Source organism: Prionailurus viverrinus, chromosome C1 (assembly GCF_022837055.1).
Source record: "Prionailurus viverrinus isolate Anna chromosome C1, UM_Priviv_1.0, whole genome shotgun sequence".
Lineage (NCBI taxonomy): Eukaryota > Metazoa > Chordata > Mammalia > Carnivora > Felidae > Prionailurus > Prionailurus viverrinus.
The window spans coordinates 182,896,554-182,918,415 of record NC_062568.1 but is presented as its reverse complement, the minus strand read 5'-3'; the positions used below and the strand labels follow the sequence as shown (position 1 = coordinate 182,918,415).

The 21,862-nt window shown below is 40.1% G+C and overlaps 1 protein-coding gene and 1 pseudogene across 5 annotated transcripts in view; one reads left to right on the top strand and one right to left on the bottom strand.

Annotated features, from left to right (window-relative positions):
• Window positions 1–21,862, top strand: part of NFYC (nuclear transcription factor Y subunit gamma) — a 66,057-nt gene that overhangs the window by 11,727 nt on the left and 32,468 nt on the right. Inside the window, exon 1 of one of the 5 annotated variants that reach the window (XM_047868701.1) lies at window positions 3,834–4,064. The exons of 3 other annotated variants lie outside the window; for them this stretch is intronic. The gene's annotated coding sequence lies outside the window, so the exon portion shown is untranslated. Of the gene's footprint in view, window positions 1–3,833; window positions 4,065–19,475; window positions 19,480–21,862 lie in introns of those variants that run through there. One more of the 5 variants, XM_047868702.1, reaches the window with a different exon arrangement.
• LOC125174102 (uncharacterized) lies at window positions 21,756–21,838 on the bottom strand (annotated as a pseudogene).

Here is a 21,862-nt window from a genome sequence, read left to right as displayed (position 1 = left end):
GATATAAATAAAACACCGCCACTAACTTCAAGAAGCCTTCCTCTGGTAATAGAGACATGGTTAAAAGTAATTATAATGTGTGATAAATGCTATAGTCAAGTGTATATTTAGATGTTACTGAGTATCTACCACATGCTAGGTGTTAATGCTGAGTGCTTTAACCTTATATCATTTAAACCTCAATGCTCCCACGGGTTGGTGTTATTTTTTTTTTTTTTCCATTTTATACATGAAGAAGTGAGCTTAGGGATGGATAACAGCCAGTAAATAGGTAGCTGTGATTCAGAATCAGTTTTCTGACCAAGAGCATCATTTCCCATGCTGCCTACTTTGAGAGCTTGAACCAGGTAACCAGAGGCAGTCATTTTGCCTCATAGTGATCTGGCTGTTTTTTAGGGCAAGACAATGCAGTTGTCTGTTGCAGAGGGCTGCTGATATCCAGGACCAGGGAAGAATGTGAGTTGGAATTCCAGAGATCCCATGAGGCTGTTAGTCCACAGTAACAACAGGCTAGAGAAGGGAAGCTATAGTAAGTAAGTACAGTATAGTAAGCCACCAGATGGAAATTCTAGGATAATTTCAGTTCTCTTCCCACTAGTAGCTTGAATTCTAGTAAGGTGGCTGTTGATGAGAAATAGGGGTTCGAGTGGTTTTCTTGCAAACCTTCCAAGAACTAATAAAAACTATGCCAAAGGTATTCACAGAGTATTAAGGGACATGTTTGGTTTAATCGGGTATATCAAACTCAGAATCAGAGGATGGGCATGTGGAACAACAACCAAATCTTGGCCTGGATGGGTGATGAAAAGCATGGGGAAGATTTTTTGTAGCAGCTGGGAGTCTTCCCACACTGCCCTTTATGGCTTAGGAGTTGCTTTCTGCAGGGTTGCAGGGTATGCTGGAGATGGAGGAGAGACAGCCCCTCCTAGTAGCTTTGGGGCCTTAAGGAGAGAGACCTTTCTGCATCTTAACCCTGTATAAAACAAGGAATTTGGACTGGATGACTTCTAGCACTTTACAGTTTTTCAGTGCTTACTAGGCACAATACAATATACATGTGTTAACTCATTTAATACTTATGGTGGCTCTGGATATAGAATGGTGACATCCATGTATTACAGATGAGGAAGCTGAGGCTCAGGGTTAGTTCAGTGTCACACAGTTAATAAGCAGAGGAGTCAGAATTTGAAATAAGTTCTGTCTGATTCCCAGGTGCTTAGTTGTTTTTCCCTAGTGATAACTAATTAATAGTCAGCGATGTGAATGTTCTCCCTCTTCCTCTGCTTCCCACCTCATATAAGCTTCTTTGCTTCCTTCCAGCCGACTTGACCTCCAGTGTTGAGGGGTTGAAAGACTCTAGTGTGGATGAGACACAACTGGCTTTTTGGCCCTCTGCCTTCTCTTCTCAGGCTGGTAGCTATTCAGAATATGGGATCGAAACTTCTGAGAAAAGAACTATAATACCTGCAGTTCTGTAGCTTCAGCAGTCATCCTACAACACACCCTGTTGGCATAACTAAACTCTTATTTAGATGCCATAGTAAAATCGCCACACAATCCCGTAACAGTTTATTTTGTGTTAATGATTTAATCACTAGTTGTTCCAAGTCCTGATAAATTATAAATGTGATTTGCTACTGGTTAAATGCCCCTAATACTTCAGGAGTAAAATGCATATCAACTTATAGGGTGCTACTTTGTCATATACTCAGCTAGGTCTCTAACCATCAGGTGAAGTTCAACATCAGTCAGATTTCTAATTTTTAGATTAATGAAGGTGGGTTTAACGGTTTATGCTACCTCTACATATGTGTGACTCCTAGGAATTTCCTTGGATGTGCCCTGGGGTGTTCCATGTCTTGGTGTCAGCCTTGTGGTACAATAGAAAGAATACCACCCTAGGTTGGGACCTGAGTTTGCATTCTAGATGTATGGCTAGGGGCCAGTTGTTAAACTTTGTGAACCTCACTCTTTTTCACATATAAAAGAGGATAGTGAGGATTAGAAGGGGGAAAGTCTGTAAAATATCTAGCATAGAACCTGGCACTAATTGGTGTTCAGAAATTAAGTCATTGCAGTTTGAGAAATGAGTAGAATGTGTGTAGAGAAGTTAATATGGATGGCAAAGTGATTAGGCGGACTACCTTGCTTTTTTTTTTTTTAATTTTTTAAAAATGTTTGTTTATTTTTGGAAGAGAGAGAAAGAGTGTGAGGAGGGGAGGGGCAGAGAGAGAGAGGAAGACACAGAATCTGAAGCAGGCTCCAGGCTCTGAGTTGTTAGCACAGAGCCTTATGTGGAGCTCGAACCCATTAACTGTGAGATCATGACCTGAGCTGAAGTTGGAGGCTTAACTAACTGACCCACCTAGGGACCCCGACCACCTTGCTATTTCAGGACTCTGCCACATCTCTGCATATGCCCATGATGACTTTTCATGTAAGGTCAGCTGAGGTATTTCTAAGAGAAGGACTCATCCTGAGCAAACAGTCGTGTTTGTTTCATCCTGGGATGCTTAGTTTTCATGGGAGGAAGCAGTTCTAAGGAGATTGTTCAGAACTTTCAGTAATAGTGCAGTGTTTCTATTTGACCCATTTTGTAAAAAGAAAAGAAGACATGTTAACTGATTTTCACCTTTTTTTAGGAGGTTCCTCTTAAAACCTCAACAGTTGGGCACAAAATCCATAAGCAAATCTTTGACCACTGGTAAACCTCAGCACCCCAGAATGTTTTCCATAACTGCAGTACTTACAGTATCTTTCCTGGGCTCATTCCTGCTAGTTATTCTTGAAAATGTGGTAAAAAGTTTATCTTCCATGATATCAGAACTCTGTAAGATTAAAAGCTGATAAACATTTTATGACCATCCTAAATAAATTAATCCAAACTATAATATGCTTTAAACAGTGTAATCACTGGTGTTCTATCTCTGCTAGTGTTCCCCACCCTTTATTATTATATTTCCCTCTTGGGTTCCTGGTAGACTTTTTGGCAATGCCACTGTCCCTGTCACTACCTTCTGACATTACTGCAGAATTTTCCTGTTTAGGTTAGTTTGTGTTTCAAAGTAAGGTGATTTTTCCTAGCACTAATATGTGCTTTTAAAATTACCAGGGACAAGATGACAGATTCCTTTTTAGAAATCCTACAAACTGTTGTAAGGCCATTGGTATCACTCTTTGTAACAGCTGTTAAAGAGGTTACATTTTCTCTGGAGCTATTTGATGAGCCCACCCTGGTTTCTTTTTCTTCTTCTGTTAATGCTCAACAGAAAACTGTAGATAGTTAAGACACAACTTTCAGATCTTGTGCACATTGCTTCTCTGGTTTACTGCCATAGGATACTGTAGCAATATCTTACAGACATCTTTGATGGCCAATCAGAAGCAGTTAAATTACCTTAAATTTTTTAAATGGAACTCTGACAGCCAATAAGAAATCCTTTGGGTGGGAACTGTAACAACCCTTTCGTGTGATTTTAAAGAACAATTGTAAATTTGCAGTTTCCTGTGTTTTGGAAGCACAAGAGGCCCTAGTGCATCTGCTGTGTGCATTTGCCAGGCATTTCCAAGCCTTAAGTTCCCTGTAGTTTGAAGTCTGGATCTGACCCCTGTTCTGCTTCTCAAGGTAACTTTAAAACAGGAAGTGTACAAAGGAGGTAACTGATGACGTGAACAGCCAATCATGGCTTTGTGTTCTTAGCTGATAAAGCAGCTCAGCCAATGGGACCACTCTGGAGGCAAGGTTTGGTGTCAAATAGCATGCTAGATTGAATGCCTTTGACTGTTAAAGTGGAAGGAGGCTGCAGGGCTTCATTGGAGCCTCGGAGTTTTTCACTGAGGCAGGGGTCAGCTGAAAGACAAAGAAAAATGGCGAATAGTTTGCTGGGGGGTGGGGGGACAGCTGTTCGGGTTTTCACTGGAGTGGACATTCCAGACTCAGGTTTCTGCATCTCCTGCTGCCTTTTGTTTCCTCCGTCCTTTTGGGGGGGAGGGCTAGGAGTGACTTAAATTCTCCCTGTCCGAGGAGATATAAATAACTACATGTAAAATTAATGCAGTTCCCGGTAAGTTTAATTCTTTGTTTTGTGTTAAAATGGTAGAAACTGTTTAGCTTCAGAGAGTGTAGACAAGTTGCACTGTTTCAGAAAATGGCCACTTTACATTCCATGCATACCTTTTGGTGCACCTAGAATACCTTGCTCTGTTTAGATTTTGCATGCCCTTCACCTAGGATTTCTTTTCCTAGTTGAGTATTGACAAGATCAGGTACATGAAGAAAGGCTAATCATTTTTCAGGGGCACACAGAAACAAGGCACTTTCTCTTCGCATTGGGTAAACTTAACTGTTTTCCAAATAATTTTCCTTTGTTCAAGTGCACTGAAGCTTTCCTACAGAATAAGCTGAGTTGTTGTAAGACTTTTTCTGTTTCCATGCACTTTGTTGACATCTGTGTTTTCAGAGGTGGAAGCAACACTATTGCTGTGCTAAATTTGTGTGAAAATACGGTTTGCACGAATGCAGCTTCTAATGGTGAAGGCCCACATGGCAGTGTGAAATTCTCCCGGTAACTTTCTTGATTTACCTGTCTGCTTCTATTCTGATACGTACCAACTAATTAAATAACAGTCTTTGTTTTGAAATGCACGTTTGAGCTTAGAATGCTGGTGAGGAACATACTTTTCCACTATATTGGCAGTGACAAGAGCAAATCTTTTTCTGTCAATTTCACACATTTTTGTCAGGCATTGATTTGGTTCTTTAAAGTGATGTGAGCAAAGTGCTTTTCATTTTCTGTATGAAATATTTCGAATCCTAATTTACCTGCAGTTTGTGAATTGGAAAGTTAAGAGTACAGGCAACCCTATCTTTTGCCCTTGATATGTTTTTCCCCTCTTTTAGGGATAGGAAGCTAATGCTGGTTGCTAATCAGTAACCAGCCAGTTTTTGTGAATAGTGCACTCTTCTGTCCCGTGTACTAACATCTATAATACACTTGATTTTAAAAAGCAGTTCTTTGTTTTCTTCTTATTTGCAAATATGGAATGAAGGTCATTGGAACATTTCTGCAGCAGACTCAGTGTGGAGCAGTGAGCCAGCAGTACTCAGTCTCTGGGTAGGGAAAAGGAACAGGCCCTAGTAGAGAAGTTTGGAGGGTGTTGATTTGCCTTCCCCTGGCTTCCCCTCCTGTAAGGGATTTACCTGAGAGGATCGATAGGGGTTTAGATTCGGGGCTCTTTGAATTGGAGTGGTGTTGCAGTGAAAGTTGCTAGATGCAGGCCTCTGTCGTTGCTCGCAAAAGTGACCTTGAAAAACTGCCGAGGAGTTGAAAGATTGAAGGACAAAGTTTGTTTATACAGATTTAGACTGAAAAGCTCTATTTAAGATGAAAAGAGACTGTACTTCTGATGTTCAAGTCGAGTGGTTAGTAGGAATATGTTATAGATTCAGATTAGGAGTTTTCAAGCAATAAGACAATGGGGCTGCATTCATTCTCTCTCCCACTCTTCTCCGTTCCTTCCCCCAGCAAAAAAATTCTAAATCCTTTTGGTATGATAGTTGAGTGAACTGCCTAACAGATTCAGAATTCCTTGCACGCTACCTTGTCTTCTGTGTAATCTAGAGGGTTCTTTAGTGAAGAATGGCATTTCAGGAGTTCAAAGCAGTTATGTTTGTAAAACTTCTTTGGGGGAATTGGAATGCTTATGGTAAGAAGACTCATTCTGGGAAGTTAAATCATAAGAGAAAGGAGTATGTGTTAAGGATTACATTTTAACAGGTAATTAATTTCCATTTATTTTTTATAAGTCATTGATTTATATGTTACCAGTTGCTCCAGGTTTTATGTATGATTTAAAAAAACTCGTAGATCCTGAATGACTCTTAGCCTGGGAGAGGGCCTGGAGCAGGCAAGGCAGAATAAGTGGGGCACAGTACGAGGCCTTGATAAAAACTCTTTCTCTTGAGAACTTTGTGGATTTAGCTTCTTGGAAAGATATGTGGCTATTGCCTCTAGCTTGGGTTCTTAACCTTTCAGAATCATGGACTCTTGAGAATCTGACCCACTACCTGGAAAAATGCATATAGGCATGCCTATGCAGAACTCCTGGTGACTGAGAAATCTTCCAGTATATGCCGAATGGTCTTTATGTGATCTCCTCATTTAATACTTTAGCCAGATAAATGTTTCCCAGAAAAAGGAAGGAAACTCTACTTCCATAAGGAGCAAAGGCCTTCTAGAGCTAACTATAACTTAGACTAGGGGTTGGTGTGTAGGGATGGGTGAGGCTTAGATGGGGTCTTAGATTTGGGCATTTGTTTACTCTGATTACAGTGTATGAAGTAGTATAGTGTAGTAGCAAAAGCAGGCTATTTAAAGTCAGGAGACCTGTGTTCAGGTTCCACTCAGCTATCACCAGCTTTGTGAGCTTGGGCAAGTCAGCCATTTAGTGTCAGCTTCCTCACATGTAAAAATGGGGCCTAAAAATAGCACCTTCCTATTTAGTGGTGAGGCTCAAATGAGCTCATGTATGTCAAAGTGCTTTTGCAAATTGTGAATTGCTACATTAATATAAGTTGTTACTAATCCAGACTGTTGGGGGAGGGGTGTTAAATACTTAGGAAGATAGATGGGCATCAGAGAAAAGAATGCCAGTATTTTAATATTTTTACAAAGGAGTGTGCTTAAATTGGACACATGTCTTTGTAAGCCAGTTCCATGTGCCTTCACGTGCACATTCCCGTTTGTGCTGACATGATCCTATGTAATTCATATGTTGAGACCATCAAACCTTCCCTTACCAGGATTCCTTTGAAAGAATTTTAACCCCTTTTTCAAAAATTAAGAGTCTCTCAGAGTAAGATGAAATGGGAATGCTGATTTTTAAAAAACCCTTAACTAGATTTAGGAACCTCTCAGAGTAGAAACTGGGAACCTGTTCTGATTTGTGTTATAATGCAGGTGAGTTCTAACAGTTAGTTGCAGATGTTTACTAAGCAGAGGTTACATTTTTAGTTTGTGCACCAAATATTTATAAAGTAAACTGGAGCCATTTTTTGTTGTTGTTTGCTTTGTGGTCATATGATTTTTTTGGTCAGTTTTCAAGCTTGGGAGGTAGTTATAGCTTGCAAAGTAGTAGCAAACCAGTCAATGTTGGGATAAAAACTGAAAAAAATAAAATAGTTGGTCTCTCATCAAAATATAAGCACTAGCATGAATTTCACATAGCTGATACATACTGTGACAGAGATAAATTTCCAAGATAAATGGTGGAAACCCAGGGGGGGTTCTTTATCACCCATTTTACATGCCTGGTGTCCTCTATTTTTAGGACTCTTTTTCTTCCCCTGGGGTGGGGTGGATATTTTGTGATCTATTTGATTTCCTGTCCTATTAAGTCACTTCCTCTCAGGTGTGGTCAGTCAGCATTGATGTCTGCCTCCTTTCTGTGCATTGAAAGAATCATTCACACAGAATAAGGTTTGCCAAAATTGGCATTGGCCTCTCCAAATAAAAGTCCGCTTCCAGGGATGTGTACATTTGAAAACAACAGTCATGGTCACTGTGGGCTTTCTGTTCCTAAAACAAAATGAGATCTCCTTTTAGAGAAGCTATATACTTTTCGTGGAGGCATCAGTAACCCCAAAAGCATTCTTAAAGCCAATCATTTATACGTGGTCTTCTTCATGAGTGGATTTAATTTTTGCCTATTTCTATCCCCAATAACATATGCATACAGAGTTTTTATACTCTTAAGTTAAGCTGATGGAAATCGTTTCAGGATCTAGTCTACTTCCTTTCTTGTAAAGTGGGGAAGTTGATGCCCAAAGAGGTTAAGTGCCTTGTCTGTCTGTCAGCCTTTTTTTTTTTTAATTTTTAATTTTAATGTTTATTTTTGACAGAGAGAGAGAGCAAGCAGGAGAGGGACAGAGAGAGGGCGACAGAATCTGAAGCAGGCTCCGCAGAGTCTGATGCAGGGCTCCAACTCATGAAAAAAACGTGAGATCACAGCCTGAGCCGAAGTCAGACCCTTAGCCAACTGAGCCACGCAGGTGCCCCAGTCTTGTCAGCTTTTTAATGACCGGCCTATGCAGATTCAGAGATTCAGCTCCCACTTAGTTCATTCCAGGTTTCTTTACTTTTTATTTTTCATATTTCTCTTCCTTTTGGCATATCCATACAGGTTTGCTGTTTGAACACAGAAGGAACAGGGAAAATGGGCTAGGTAAGAGGTTCAGAAGTCTCCATGTGGAGTCTGTTGGTTAGAAAGTCTGCTGTGGCAGCAGACTTATAGTCCCTTTTGGGATATGAAGATTTCTTGCCTCAGCCAGTTGCTTATTCAGAAAGTAGAGAATCAGCTAGGAAGCTAATGGTGTCCACCTGGCTGAGGTGTCCCAGAGAGCTGGTTACTTTCATATATTACAAGGAAGTAAACTAAGGTGTACAAACACAACACCTGCATGCCAGTTAGTTGGGTTTTTGTTTTGTTTAGTTTTGTTTTTTTGGTAGTGGTGGTGGTGGTGGTGGTGGTGGTGAATACATCTTACAGACAAGCTAACTCCCAAACAAGTTTGGGCCTGGTTGTTCAAGTGAGTCAACTGGTATTTATAACTAAGGTCTCAGGATCGTTTTATTTTATTGTTTATTTATTAACATTTATTTATTTATTTTGAGAGAGAGAGAGCATGAGCAGGGGAGGGGCAGAGAGAGAGGGAGAGAGTGAGAATCCCAAGCAGGCTCCATGCTGTCAGTGCAGAGCCCAATGTGGGCCTTGAACTCATGAACTGTGAGATTGTGATGAGTTGAAATCAGGAGTCCCACGCTTAACTGGCTGAGCAACCCGTGTGCCCCTCAGGATCATTTTAAGCATTCGACAAGACTGAAATAGAAATCGATATCTGTATACTCCCCAAATAATATTTTAACTATGTTGACTTTAATCTTTACCACCAACAGTTGTATTGTGTGTCTGCACGTGTGTGTTTGGGTAGTTGTGGATTTGGTTTTGTTCTTATTTTGCATTCTCTGATAGACTATAATCTACTTGAAACTTTCATTTTATTTACTTATTTTTAAATGTTTCTATTTTTGAGAGAGAGTGCAAGCAGGAGAGGGGCAGAGAGAGAGAGACAGACAGACACATAATCTGAAGCAGCGCCAGGCTCTAAGCTGTCAACACAGAGCCCGATGTGGGGCTCGAACTCGTGAACTGCAAGATGATGACCTGAGCCACCAGGTGCCCCCTGAACCTTTAACATTTTTTCTTTGTAGTTGCATTTCTTTTCACCACCTTCATATATTTGAATTAAAGTTACAATTCATTGAAAGAATGAGAGCCTGAATGATGTGCATCTTATGTAATGTTTAAGTGCTGAGGCATACCGTGTCTGAAAATTAGAATAGACACAGCTGGATAGTATCTTCCTCATGTCTGAATTTCCCAGAAGCTTAGTTTTCTTTTTAATCTCTTCTCTCTGCTGCCTCACTGTTGGGCCCAGATCTTTAGAACTTGGTCAGATTCTGTTTGTATTGTCATTCTTCTCTTCCTGTCTCTCCCCTTGGTGTCCCAAAGCCAGACCCCACTGTTCAGTAAGTGACCAAAAGTTTTCCTTTGTTGATTGTTCACTATGAATTGAGTTACAGTGCTGCACTCTGTAGTGAAAAAGGGCACTTGAAGGGTAAGAAATAAAGGTAAATTCCAGTGTAAATGCAAAACTAAAGAAAAAAAATCTAGTAAATGTTTAACCTTAAAGTGGCATAACATAGTTTATGACCTTGTATTCTTTAGTTCAAAGGAAGAAAGGAGACAAACCACAGCAAACAGCAGTGCCGATTCGCTTGGTTACCTTTTTTCTTGGAAGTATTATCATTTGGTCTGTCTTCATCATTTTCATTTACATAGAAAACTAAAGCAAGACCTGCTTGACTGGAAATACCCCAGATAGAATGAATTTTTCCTTTATCTCCTTAACCTGTATAGTTCTTACCTACGAGGAAGTCCCAAAGGTGTACGCTGTATACTTTCTTTCACTGATTCAGCACGCACGCATGTCTTATACGTGGAGACTTAAAAACGTGCACAAATAACATTTTACTCCAGGACCTAACAATCTGGTAGGAGAAACAGAGGATGTATATCAAGTACATGAAACTGATATGGAAAGTACAAGCAAAGGACACAATTCAGAGGAGGGGAGACCTCTACTTCTGACTTAGGAATGAAGGAAGGCAGTTTAACTGAGCATTGGACTCAGGGAGGTAAGAACAAGGGCATTCCAAGCATGGGGAAAGGAGGAGAAAGGTCATGACTGAAAAAGTGCAGCATGTGCCGAAGAGAGCAGTGAATGGTCCAGTCTGCTTAGACCATATAAGGAGATGAGTTAGGGACAGGAGGGAGTGGAAAAAGAAGTCTGGAGAAGTAAGTTGGGGTCTGCTGTTGGAGGGCCTTGACTGTCAAGAAATTTGAACCATCTCTGCTTGAATTGGTGAACCGTTGAAGACCTGGGGTAATAGATTGATGTGGCAGTCTCAGGTGTGTGCTTTTATAAGATTTATGAAGAGATTTATTATGTATTTATTATGTAGACATGAGTAGAATTTGAGTAGAAGGCACCAGAAACGGTGAACAATGCAGTGAGTTTGCATACTGGGTTCACAACCCTTACAGGATTGTTATGGGGGTGAAAAGGGAGAGCAATGCTAGTACCTGACACACAGCACTAAACCAGTATTAGGTATTATGATCATCATATTTGTTATTATATGGAGATGATGAGGGCCTGAATAGAGATAGTGGCCATATGAAGAAAGGTCAGGAGATGGACACTGTTGGACACTGTTACTCCAGAACCTGGAATTGATTAGAATTGAACAACAGCGTCTAGGACAACTCTGAGGTTTCAAGCCTAGGTGACTGGAAGACTGAAAAGTTAGAAGGAGCAGGTTTGGGGAAAGAGGAAGAATTTGGACACATGGAGTTTGAGTTTGAGTTTGAATTCTGGGTGGCTTTCCAGTTGGAGAGGTCCAACATGCAGGACTGGAGGAATAGCAGAACTGGTAATGCATACTTGGAATTTAGGCTGTAGAGATTATGGCTGAACCTGGGGAAAAGATGAGAGAGAATCAAGGGAGAAAATAGACAGAAGGACCGGAAGAATAAAGTTTCATGTCAAAATTGGAAACAAAAGGTTGTACCCTCAAGCTGAGAAATGTAGAAGTGAACATAGTGGAGTTGTCTAGGTCAGTGTTCTGTAAGCATTTTTGAATTTTTTTTTTTCAACGTTTGTTTTTTTTGTTTTGTTTTGTTTTGTTTTATTTTTGGGACAGAGAGAGACAGAGCATGAACAGGGGAGGGGCAGAGAGAGAGGGAGACACAGAATCGGAAACAGGCTCCAGGCTCCGAGCCATCAGCCCAGAGCCTGATGCGGGGCTCGAACTCCCGGACCGCGAGATCATGACCTGGCTGAAGTCGGACGCTTAACCGACTGCGCCACCCAGGCGCCCCTCTGTAAGCATTTTTGATTGTGCACCCCTATCATCTGAGTGTGCAACTCTCATACATGCATTAGTATTCTTTAAAATTGCTTATTCCTTTTTTAAAATGTTGGTTTAGTTAAAACCAGAGAATATCTATAGCTTCCCTATTCCAGGCCTACATAACGAAGTAAGGTGTCATTGTTAGCCCACATTTTTCTCAGAATACTTAGAGCACCATGCGTGATACATGATCTTGTGACAAGTTAAACGGAATGAGGGCGTCAGTATCAGCCCATAGCTTAAGTATTCAGAAAGCTAATATTAACATTTTCAGTGTGTGCTTTGATATGTAGAAGACTAAAAATCCTGCTTTAAAATCGGGTGGCCTTCATTTCTTCTGAATATGTACAAATATTTCCTTGAAATGTTTTCCACTAGTTCTTTGAGATTAGTTATATATATGTTTCTGTATATGTGTGTAGGTATGTATAGCCATAAGCTTTCTCTGTCCAGTGCAAAAACTAAGTCATTCGAGGGCCTGGGTGGCTCAGTCAGTTAAGCATCTGACCCTTGGTTTCGGCTCAGGTCATGATCTCACGGTTGGTGCATTCGAGCCCCACATCGGGCTGACAGCGTGGAGCCTGCTTGAGATTCTCTCTCCCCATCTCTCTCTGTTCCTCCCCTCCTCGTACGTTCTCTCCAATTCTCTCTCAAAATAAGTAAATAAACTTAACAACAACAACAACAACAAAAACTAGGTTGTTGGTTTGTTTCCCAAGTTGCATGGGGCTTGATCTTCACTGGTGTTAAGTTTATAATAAAGTCTCAAATGGCAGCCTCTGCATGAAGCATAAATACACATGTAGGAATTCGGTAGCATTTGCTTAGCAAGTAACTTATAGCCACATGATCATGATAACACTAATGAGCAGCATAGAATATAAATTACCAGCAATAGGATAGCCTCGTCTGTAGGATTTAGCAGAACTTTTATTTTATATATTTTATTTTTATTTTTTTGCAGAACTTTTAATATAAGGCACCTATATTTAGTTTCTAGGTTAGGTATGTTGTAATTACCCTCAATTTAAAATAAAAGTAATAAACTTTTCACTAGAGAAAAAGTGGTAAAGTGGTAAATTTCCAGCCATAATCCATGATATGTCTCTCCTGGTAGTTAAATGGCCAAATACCCATGAAGCTAGCCTTGAAGGTAGTTAAGCAGCGTAATAGTATGTAATGTTTATATGAAATAGTACGTTACAGTTAATGGAATGATTTGATATTCATTCTGTCACTTGGTATTTACCTAAGGTAGGTAAAACAGAAATATTAATCCCATTTTGTGGGTGAGGAAGTAAGAGGCAGAGCCTAGTGGCATAAGCCCTGTGCTCTTTGCACCTTGTTACTTTGTATGAAAAACAAGCTATAGCTGTGTCCATCTTCCAGGACTAATTCTTCCTTCCACCTCTTCTTGTGTGTGCTGCTCTTCCCCAGAAAGGAGACACATAAAAATTTTTTTTTCTCCAGAGATCACACATAATCTTACATGAAATGACTAAACAGTTGATCATAAAAGGAGCAAATATATAGTCAAACTGTATTATTATTTTTTTAAAATGTAATGTTGATTTATTTTTGAGAGAGAGACACAGAGCACGAACGGGGGAGGGGCTGAGAGAGTGGGAGACACAGAATCTGAAACAGGCCCCAGGCTCTGAGCTGTCAGCACAGCCCCAATGTGGGGCTCAAACCCACAAGCTGTGAGATCATGACCTGAGCTGAAGTCTGACGCTTAACCGAATGAGCCACCCAGGTGCCCACTGAGGTTTTTTTTTTTAAGTTTATTTATTTTGAGAGAGAGACAGTATGAGTGGAGGAGGGGCAGAAAGGGAGAGAGAAAGAATCCCAAGCAGGTTCCACACTGCCGGCGCGGAGCGTGACCTGGGGCTCCATCTCACAAAACTGAGAGAGATCATGACCTGAGTCAGACGCTTAACTGACTGAGCTACCTGGGCGCCCCTATTTTTTAAGTTTTCTCAAACATAGCCACTTTTCTTTTCAGAACACGGCATAGTGCAAATAGGTAGGTACTGAATGAGTACCACCAGTGTGGTGGGAAATTTGTCTTTCCTGAATCCTAAATTCACTAAGGTCAGTAAATAGTTGAAGGACTTTTTCCGAATGGATAGGAGGTTAGAGTTGTGTTATGTGTTCTATGGTGTTCCTTAGTTGTGCAAATGCACACATTATGGTGTGTATTGGGCACCCCCTAGATTTGTGTTCTTATCTGGAACCACAGATTGGTATTTTTAGATGCCTTATGGTGTTTTTAGATAATCAGTTGCTTTATATTTCCTAGCTGTGATTTCTAATCCTTGCTTTACCCCTAGTGAGGTAGTTAGGACAAAGGAATTCTGATTTCTTGGAGTGATGGCTGCACAAGTAAAATAACATTGTCATCATGTTCACAATGTGGCAATAGCTATAATTTTGCGACACTGAATAATACTGAGTCAGGTGATTCCTCCTGTTAATGTGCACGTCTGGAAACACCTGCAGCCAGAGGGCCAGGCTAAGGCTATCTCTGAACCAAAGGGAAGCAGTAAAGGGACTTCCCATCACCAGGCCCCCAGAGAGTTAACTTGATCTACCAAACCTTTTCATCCTCACTCTTGGTTAATGACCAGGTAACCTCAACTTCCCAGTCCTTGTGGGCAACTGCAGCTTTAACCAGTTTGAAAACAAAGCTCTCCACTTTGAAATGTATAAGAATCTGGCATCTTGGTCTTTTGGAGTACTTCTTCCAGGAGAATGATGGACTTATTTATGTTCCAGGCTTCGAAGACCCATACATTCTTAAGTTTTTGGTCCTCTGTTGAGTTATTAATTCTACGAAGGGAGGAGGACATGTGGTGTAAGAGCACAGAACTGAGTGTCAGGACACGTGGATTTTCATTTGAGCTCTGGCATGTGCTTGCCCTGTGCCTTCTGACAAGTCCCTCAGTCTGTCTGAAGTGTTTTTGTCAGATGGGAATATTAATTAGTACCTGTGCCGTGTTTATAGCGGAAAGCAAATGAGATGACAGAAAGAGAGTTACTGTACAAAGTGCACATACAGCATGTACAGATGGAAAGGACTAGCATTACCATCTCAGTTGCTTTCCACTCTTTGAAGTCGTCTTTACATTCTCAGTTCCTGACAGCTACATACCTGGAGGTAGGAGGGTCAGTGCTTGTTGGGCCTGGAGGATTTGTTTCTTCTGCTTTTTTCATTGCCTGCCTTCCTTTCAACATTTAAGTCAATGATAAAAGACACTTAGCAGAGGGCAGAATTTAGTGTGTCTGTGAATCAGCAGAATCCATACAGCCAAATCAATACAACCAAGCTCGCATTGACATTCTTACAATACCCTGCAGGTTTTTAATTGAGAATTCTTTGCTCACTGCCCTACCCCCGGTTTTAGATGGATTAACTCATCAGCACAATCTCCCGTTTTCCAGTGGAGTCCATGATTAGAGAATTATCTGCATTCGTGGTATGTTTTCTGAAGAAGACAGGTTTCTCTCCATACCTACTTTTTTTTTTTTTTTTTTTTACTTTTCTGTTGGATTACTGCACAAAGGTTATTGCACAGCAGAGTACAGGCACTTAAGAAGGGGTTTCCCCATGTGAACATTTCAGAGAAAAGGACCCAGAGTGAGGCCAAAGATACTTGGAGTCTTAAAATAGTTCTTGAGGAGCTTGTATTTGTCCAGTAGATTTGTGTTGAATTCCTACTATGAGCAAGGCATGTTTCCCTTGAGGATGTGCCAGAAACAAAGACAATTACATAAGAACTGGGGAGAAGATAGGAGCAGGGAAATTTTAGGCTTAAGAAATAATGTGCCAAATAATAACATGCCACACAAGTCTGAAGAAAGTGAATATGTTAATTGTAGAAATAGATTTTATTGGGTGCTGGGAATGGTTTCTTGGGGAGAAAAAAATTTAGTGGTCACTAATTAGTGAGCATGTATATTTAGTTTAATTTGTTACAGTTGTACTGTAAAAAGCAAGCTTCTTAACAGTGCTCCCCCCCCCCCCCAAAAAAAAAAAACCAAACGTAAAAGATTGGTTTCAGTCCGTGAGATAGTCTGAATAGTTCTTGCTTTCAGAACATGTTCCCTGTACTCCAGGGTTTGGGATGGAGATGGAAGGAGCCAGAGGTCTCTTCAGAGCTCAAAACAGAATCTTTTTCTTAGCCTTTGGGGCCAGGTAGGGTGGAGGCTGCCTAGACTCTAGGTCTCCTGTGCCCTCTAAAGTAACAAGATTTCTTCTGAAGGACAAAGCAGCCACACACACTCCTAGCTTACAGAAGTCTGAGGTGTCCAAGGAGACATGTTCTAGGAATTTAAATGTTTTTGGCTTAGTCTGGAGGGGAAACCTGCATAGCTACTGGTCATTGACATTCTCAGGGATTTAAATGTGGAGCATTCCTAGTCATTTCCATTTGAATTCTTTGCTTATTTGGATCAGTACACTCATTCTAAATTTAATAGTTTAAAGGGCTTTAAAATTTATTTCTTGTCTATTAAAAGAGATGGGAGAAGATTTCTCTGTATTTGTTTTTAGCATATTTTCTAAGAGTCCAGTTTCAGATGCATGGAAACAAAGTAAGTCTAAATTAGAGGATGAAGCAAGTTGAGTTACTGGCTACAGTACCTAAGGGAGGTAGGACTTGGGACTTGATGTTCTGTCTGAGACCATTCAGGCCAGGATTAGATGTCTTATCTAGCTCTGAGCAGTGAAGATTATATGCCGTCTGGCATTTGTATGATTCTTGGTATTTTTCGAGGCCTTCTAGCATGTATTTTCCCATTTGTGTGCTGCAACTGCCCTGTGAGGTGCTCCTGCAGGTGAGCAAAGGCCCCCAAGAAGTTAAGAGATTTGCCCAAGATCATAAACATAGCAAGTTAGTCGTCAGAGAGGGAGAACCTCCATGTCCAGTACATTTTCTTTATGTATTTATCCTGTACTTTACTGCCCCCCACTGTTCACAGCTGAGTATTCATAGGTGCTGCCTACTGACCTGGAGACCTGCAAAGGGGAAGGAAAAAAATAGGAAAGAAAAAAGGACAGAGCTTGGAAAGAGACAACAGAGAAATAAGAAAAGGATGTTTATATGGTAGTAGATAAGAGTGCTATTAGCATCTTCTATTATTGTCACAGAAATGATGGGAGCAGGTGGATAAAAATGATCATTTGGGTTAAGGATTTGAGTCATTGATCTAAGCCAAGACTGCTTATCTCTCTGAACAGTTTGAATATACACATACCTTAAAACAGTGCAAAAAGTGAGGATGAACAAGCTGACTTAAGGCAAGAACAGAATTTTAGAGCTCCACCATTAACTATATTGTGATCTTGAGCAAGTAACTTAAGATAACTAATCCTCTGCTTTCTTATTTGTAAAATTGAAATAATATTGATCTCTTTATCACTGAGCTGAGTGAAGATCAATTGAGGGTAATGACTGTGACAAGTAGTTTGTGAACTCAACAGCTCTTAAGCTGGCATCGAAACATTCTGCAGAGTCCTACTTCTCACCTCTCCTGGGCACACACAAATACAGGATCCTGCCAGAACAGGAAGAGGTGGTTCTCAGGGTTTCTGAATCTCAGAAGGAATCCAGTAAGCAAAATGCCTCTTTGTTTTAGGATACAATTTAAAACTCAGGCTACTGGCACTGTTTGTCTCCAACTAATGTCAGAATTCTCTTTCAGGCTCAGAGCCTGAAAAACCAGTAACTCTCCATTCTTCTTGCAAGAATTTATTTACTCTCCAGAGGTTGGAGAGTCAAAGAGATTAACAAATATTCCTGTGGGGCGGAGCGGGTTGGCCCAGTTCACTCCTTCCTAATGGAGGCTGAACAGGTGAGGGAGCTGTGTAACAGCTGTGTGATCTAGGGCAAGTTTCTCCACTTCTGGTGCTAAGTTTCCCCATCAGTAAATGAGGGATGACACTCTTCTGTCATGGAAGGATTCATTGAAATAAAACTTAACAGTTTCGAACTGGGTTCTAAATGTTATCTGATCCTTTTTGTGTAAAGGGCCAGATAATATTTTTGGCTTGCAGGTCATACAGTTTATGCTGTAACTGTTCAGCTCTGCTAATGTAGCATGAAAGCAGCTTTAGTGTAAGTGAATGACGGTGCAGTCTTCTAATAAAACTTATTTTATGAGAACAGGCTGCAGGCCAGATTTGGCCTGTGGTCTGTAGTTCACAGACCCTTGCTTTAGAATACTTCACTAAAATACTTGATTTTTTTTCCTCCAACATACAAAATAGTGTTTTATTGCTGTCCCGTATGCAGGGATGGTTTAAGAACATTACTGAAGAAATGAAGAAAGTGTGTGAAGTAAGATGTTTACACATCATTTTCTATTCCACAGAAACAAATCTTAAAATGTTTTGTTCATGCCTTCCTATAAGTTTCATTGCTTATACCAGATGCTGTGCCTTCATTTATTTTCTAGTTATAACTGCATTATGATCTGGCCCTTGTTTAAAAGATTATGTTGTAGTAGATAGCAAACAGAAACATGTTTTTGTTTTTGAAGCAAAGTGTTTCTGCTGCCAATTTAAAAATGTGTCCTTGTGAACAGATCTTTGGGGAGAGCAATGTGCAGCTAGTTCCAACCCTTCGTCTTTTGGGAAGCATGGTTTTTCTAGTAGGCATTTTGAAAAGCAACTTCATACCTAGCCTCTTGGAGCTAAAAACAGACACACCCTCAAACATTGAACTTGGCATTAATCAGGGTTGGGGAAAGGGGTCTTCAGTCAGGCTGCATTATTCATTCTTATAGTACTGGATACTGTATAATCACCTGCGAATAGTAAGTATGACTAGCTGATACACAGTCAAGTAAGGGTTTAGAACTTAAGTAAGAAGGTTTCTGGCACTACGCTTAGTGCTTTCTTGCGTGATTAAGTAGAAACCTTAGATGAGCTTACATAAAGATTGTTGACCCCTCTTTTCTCTCTAGTCACCCTGCCTTCTTTTGTATTCATTCATTTATTGCATCAACTAGTGAAGTGTCGGTCTTCCATACCAGACGACCCCTTTGGCCTGCATGGTGAGTATACATTGCTCCTGGAGTGCCTTAGTGGAATGACTGGCCCAGGGCCACCAATTAGTAGGCAGTAGGCCAGTTCACAGACGTAGGTCTTTTAATTTCCAGAGGGATGCTATTTTTCTCCTGAAATTGTTGATTTGAGATTGGTTTTATTGTAGAGAACGCATGCCTCCTTAAGGTTTGAAATACTCTTTAGCCATGATTGATGATGGGTCCATCTGTACAAACTTTAGAACCAAATTGACTGTTGGTGGAATTGTTTGGTTTCAAAAGTCTCAGTTTTCAAATGTCATTTACACTTTTCTTTGTAGTTTAGAAGAATATCTAAAATAGCAAGCACAGATAAGCTTAAATCCTACCCCCTTCTTATCCATCTAGTAATTCACATTAACATTCTTTTTTTTTCTGTGTATCGCTCTCTCACCATTTGAAATATAACATTCCAACAGTTTTGGCTATTTCAAATAAACCTGGAGCTAACTACAATAAATATCTGAACAGTACTGGAATGTAATAAAAGGCATGCAAAAATGCTGGCAGTTGGGCAAGATAAAAAACATGTCATCTAATGACAGAGGAAGGCATGCTCAAAATGCAAGGCACAAAAGGGAGTGAAGAAGGTATGTGCTTTGCACATAGGGAGATAACTTGATACATGTTAAGTTGGAGATACACAGGAATGATTAAGGCTGCTTATAGCCTAAAGGCCGCAAGTTGGATTGGGGGCGGTCATTAAAAGGAAATGGTGGTACCAATGTTTAGATTTGTTTTTCAGTCAAAACTGGGCTAAGATATATTTGCATTTGACAGTAAGAGTATTGATTTTAGGTGAAACCTGACTGCCTGGAATGGGTCAGCTCTAGTACTTTAATAGAAAGCAGCATTGGTCAAGGGTTGCGTTTCATTTCAAGGGAGCTTTCTTTGATCTTTTTTCCTTGAACAGTTGTTATATTAGGGTTTTAGGTATTATCTCCCAACAACATCTATTTGGTTTTAGTTATTTTCAAAGAGCTATAAAGTGGGTTTAGGAATATTGTAAAGGACTTTCATAGAGCGAATGAGATTATGTGCCAAGAAAAGAGAGCTAAAGTCTAAAGGTACAGAGTTTTAGAAACCAGGGCATATTGCAATAAAACTTATATTTCTATATAATTTTATGAGGTAGATCTTTTTGATACATCCTGTTTCATGTCTAGGCATATCACTGAGGGAGGATTTGGTGAATCGTGGTACCTGGTCAAGAGGAAGAGCTTGGAATATTTCCAAGACCTTAAAAAGAGGAACACTCTGTTCTGAGATGTTTTGAAAACTGCTTAGGTCTCTTTTTCTTCATCAATGATAGAGTAACTGGATATTAGAGTGACAGCTAGATTCTCCATCCTTCAGTGATATGATTGAATCATCTCGTTTCCTCCATGCTTTTCTCCTTCTCTTCCTGCTAATGTATGGCCAGAGATACTTACCTTTTGTCATTAATTTTTCAAACTTTTCTAATCTATCGTGGTCACCTTCCTGACAAAGTTCTGTCTTTCAAAAGATTTACACTTGGGAATGGTATGCACCCATGTTTCCAGGCTTCCAGTCTGCCTTGCAACTTGCACAAGGTGTGTATGGGGGTGTGGGGGTGTGGCCTTCCTACCCTGCCCTTTTATCTTAAATTCACTTCAGTAAGTTTCAGGTGGATTTCTGATTGTTGTCCTTCTTACTTTAAAGGCCCAGAGAGAACCCCCTTTATCTGAGCTTCCCAGAATAGCTCCTATAACCACTTCCTTTGGTTGGTTGTTCAGGCAATCCCATTAAGTCTATTTCAGGGCCACACTCTTCAAGAGACCTCTTTTTCTCAGAAAGGCCATACCCAGCAATTCTCTTGCCTCTTCATTCAGAAGTAATCAAACTGGGTGCTAGATACTGTGAGGGATCCAGAGATAAATCATATTTAGGTCCTACCTACAAAGAGCTTGTAAACCAGAAAGGGAAATATGATAAGACATACACATAAATAATGATCATATAAGATAATCTGGTGAAGGCAGAAAGAGGTGCAGATCAAGGGCCCTGAAGGTTCACAGGAAGGAGTGATCACGTTCGGATGGGGATGTTTAGAGAAGACTTGTGGACAGATGGCTGTTAAGTTGAGCATTGGAGAAACAGCCTTTTTGTGATGGACCTTGATTCTTCTCTTTCTAGCTTTGGAAAGCAAACTGTTTTTAAAAAAGCAGGTAAATTAATAGATACTGGGAGTTGAGATTACCTCTGGCAACAACCATTCTATATACTTCATCTGATCCTTATGTCTTTATTAAATAGTTAAACATCTTATTCAGGTAGTATGAAGTAATTAACATGAATGGTAAATCTAATACTAATAATTAAATCTGGGAAATTCTATGCTGCATGTCTCATGAGTGATCTAAAGCTAATACAGCTTGATCTTAAGGCAGTTTTGTTGTCAACTGTGTATAAATAGCCTTGTCCTGTGATGGGATAGCAATTTAACATGGAATAAAAAGGATCCTGGAATATAAATCTTTCTTACTTTTTAACATACCTTCTCTCATTACTCTAGAAAATGAATCTGGCATGTATTTCATGAGCTGTAAATGTTATGAATAGGCTACTTCTGTAGCAGAATCAACTCAGTGGCAATTAATGCATTAATTATTAAAATCAGAAGTAATAAGATTAAGGTCAGTTTATATATATTTTTTAACTTGTTGGGGTGTTTGGTGAGCAAAATGCTGATTAGGTTTCGTTATTTTAATCCTGTGCCTCAGTGGGAAAATATTGAGAACACCAATTTGTTCTTATAAAATCTGTTGCTTGAGATTTGGTCTAATTTCTTTTCAATTAATTTTTTTTGAGAGAGAGAGAGAGAGAGAGAGAGAGAGAGAGAGAGAGAACGAACACACACTGGAGGGGCAGAGAGAGGGAATCCCAAGCAGGCTCCACACTGTCAGCATGGAGCCTGACGTGGGGCTCAAACTCAGGAACCATCAGATCGTGACCTGAGCCAAGTTCAAGAGTCAGATGCTTAACTGACTGAGCCACTCAGGCACCCTGAGATTTGGTCTAATTTTTAAAGCCCTGTGTAATGACCAGATCTGCTTTAATGAAAACCTTTTGAATGAAAGTAGTCACCTTTTCTTGGAATTTACAGTAACAAAGAGGTATTAACAGAATTACCTACTCATCATCTCTGTGCAAAGATGCTACACTTGATCTTAGCCAAAAGGCCGAGAAGCAATCTCTGTGCAGAGATGCTAGAAATC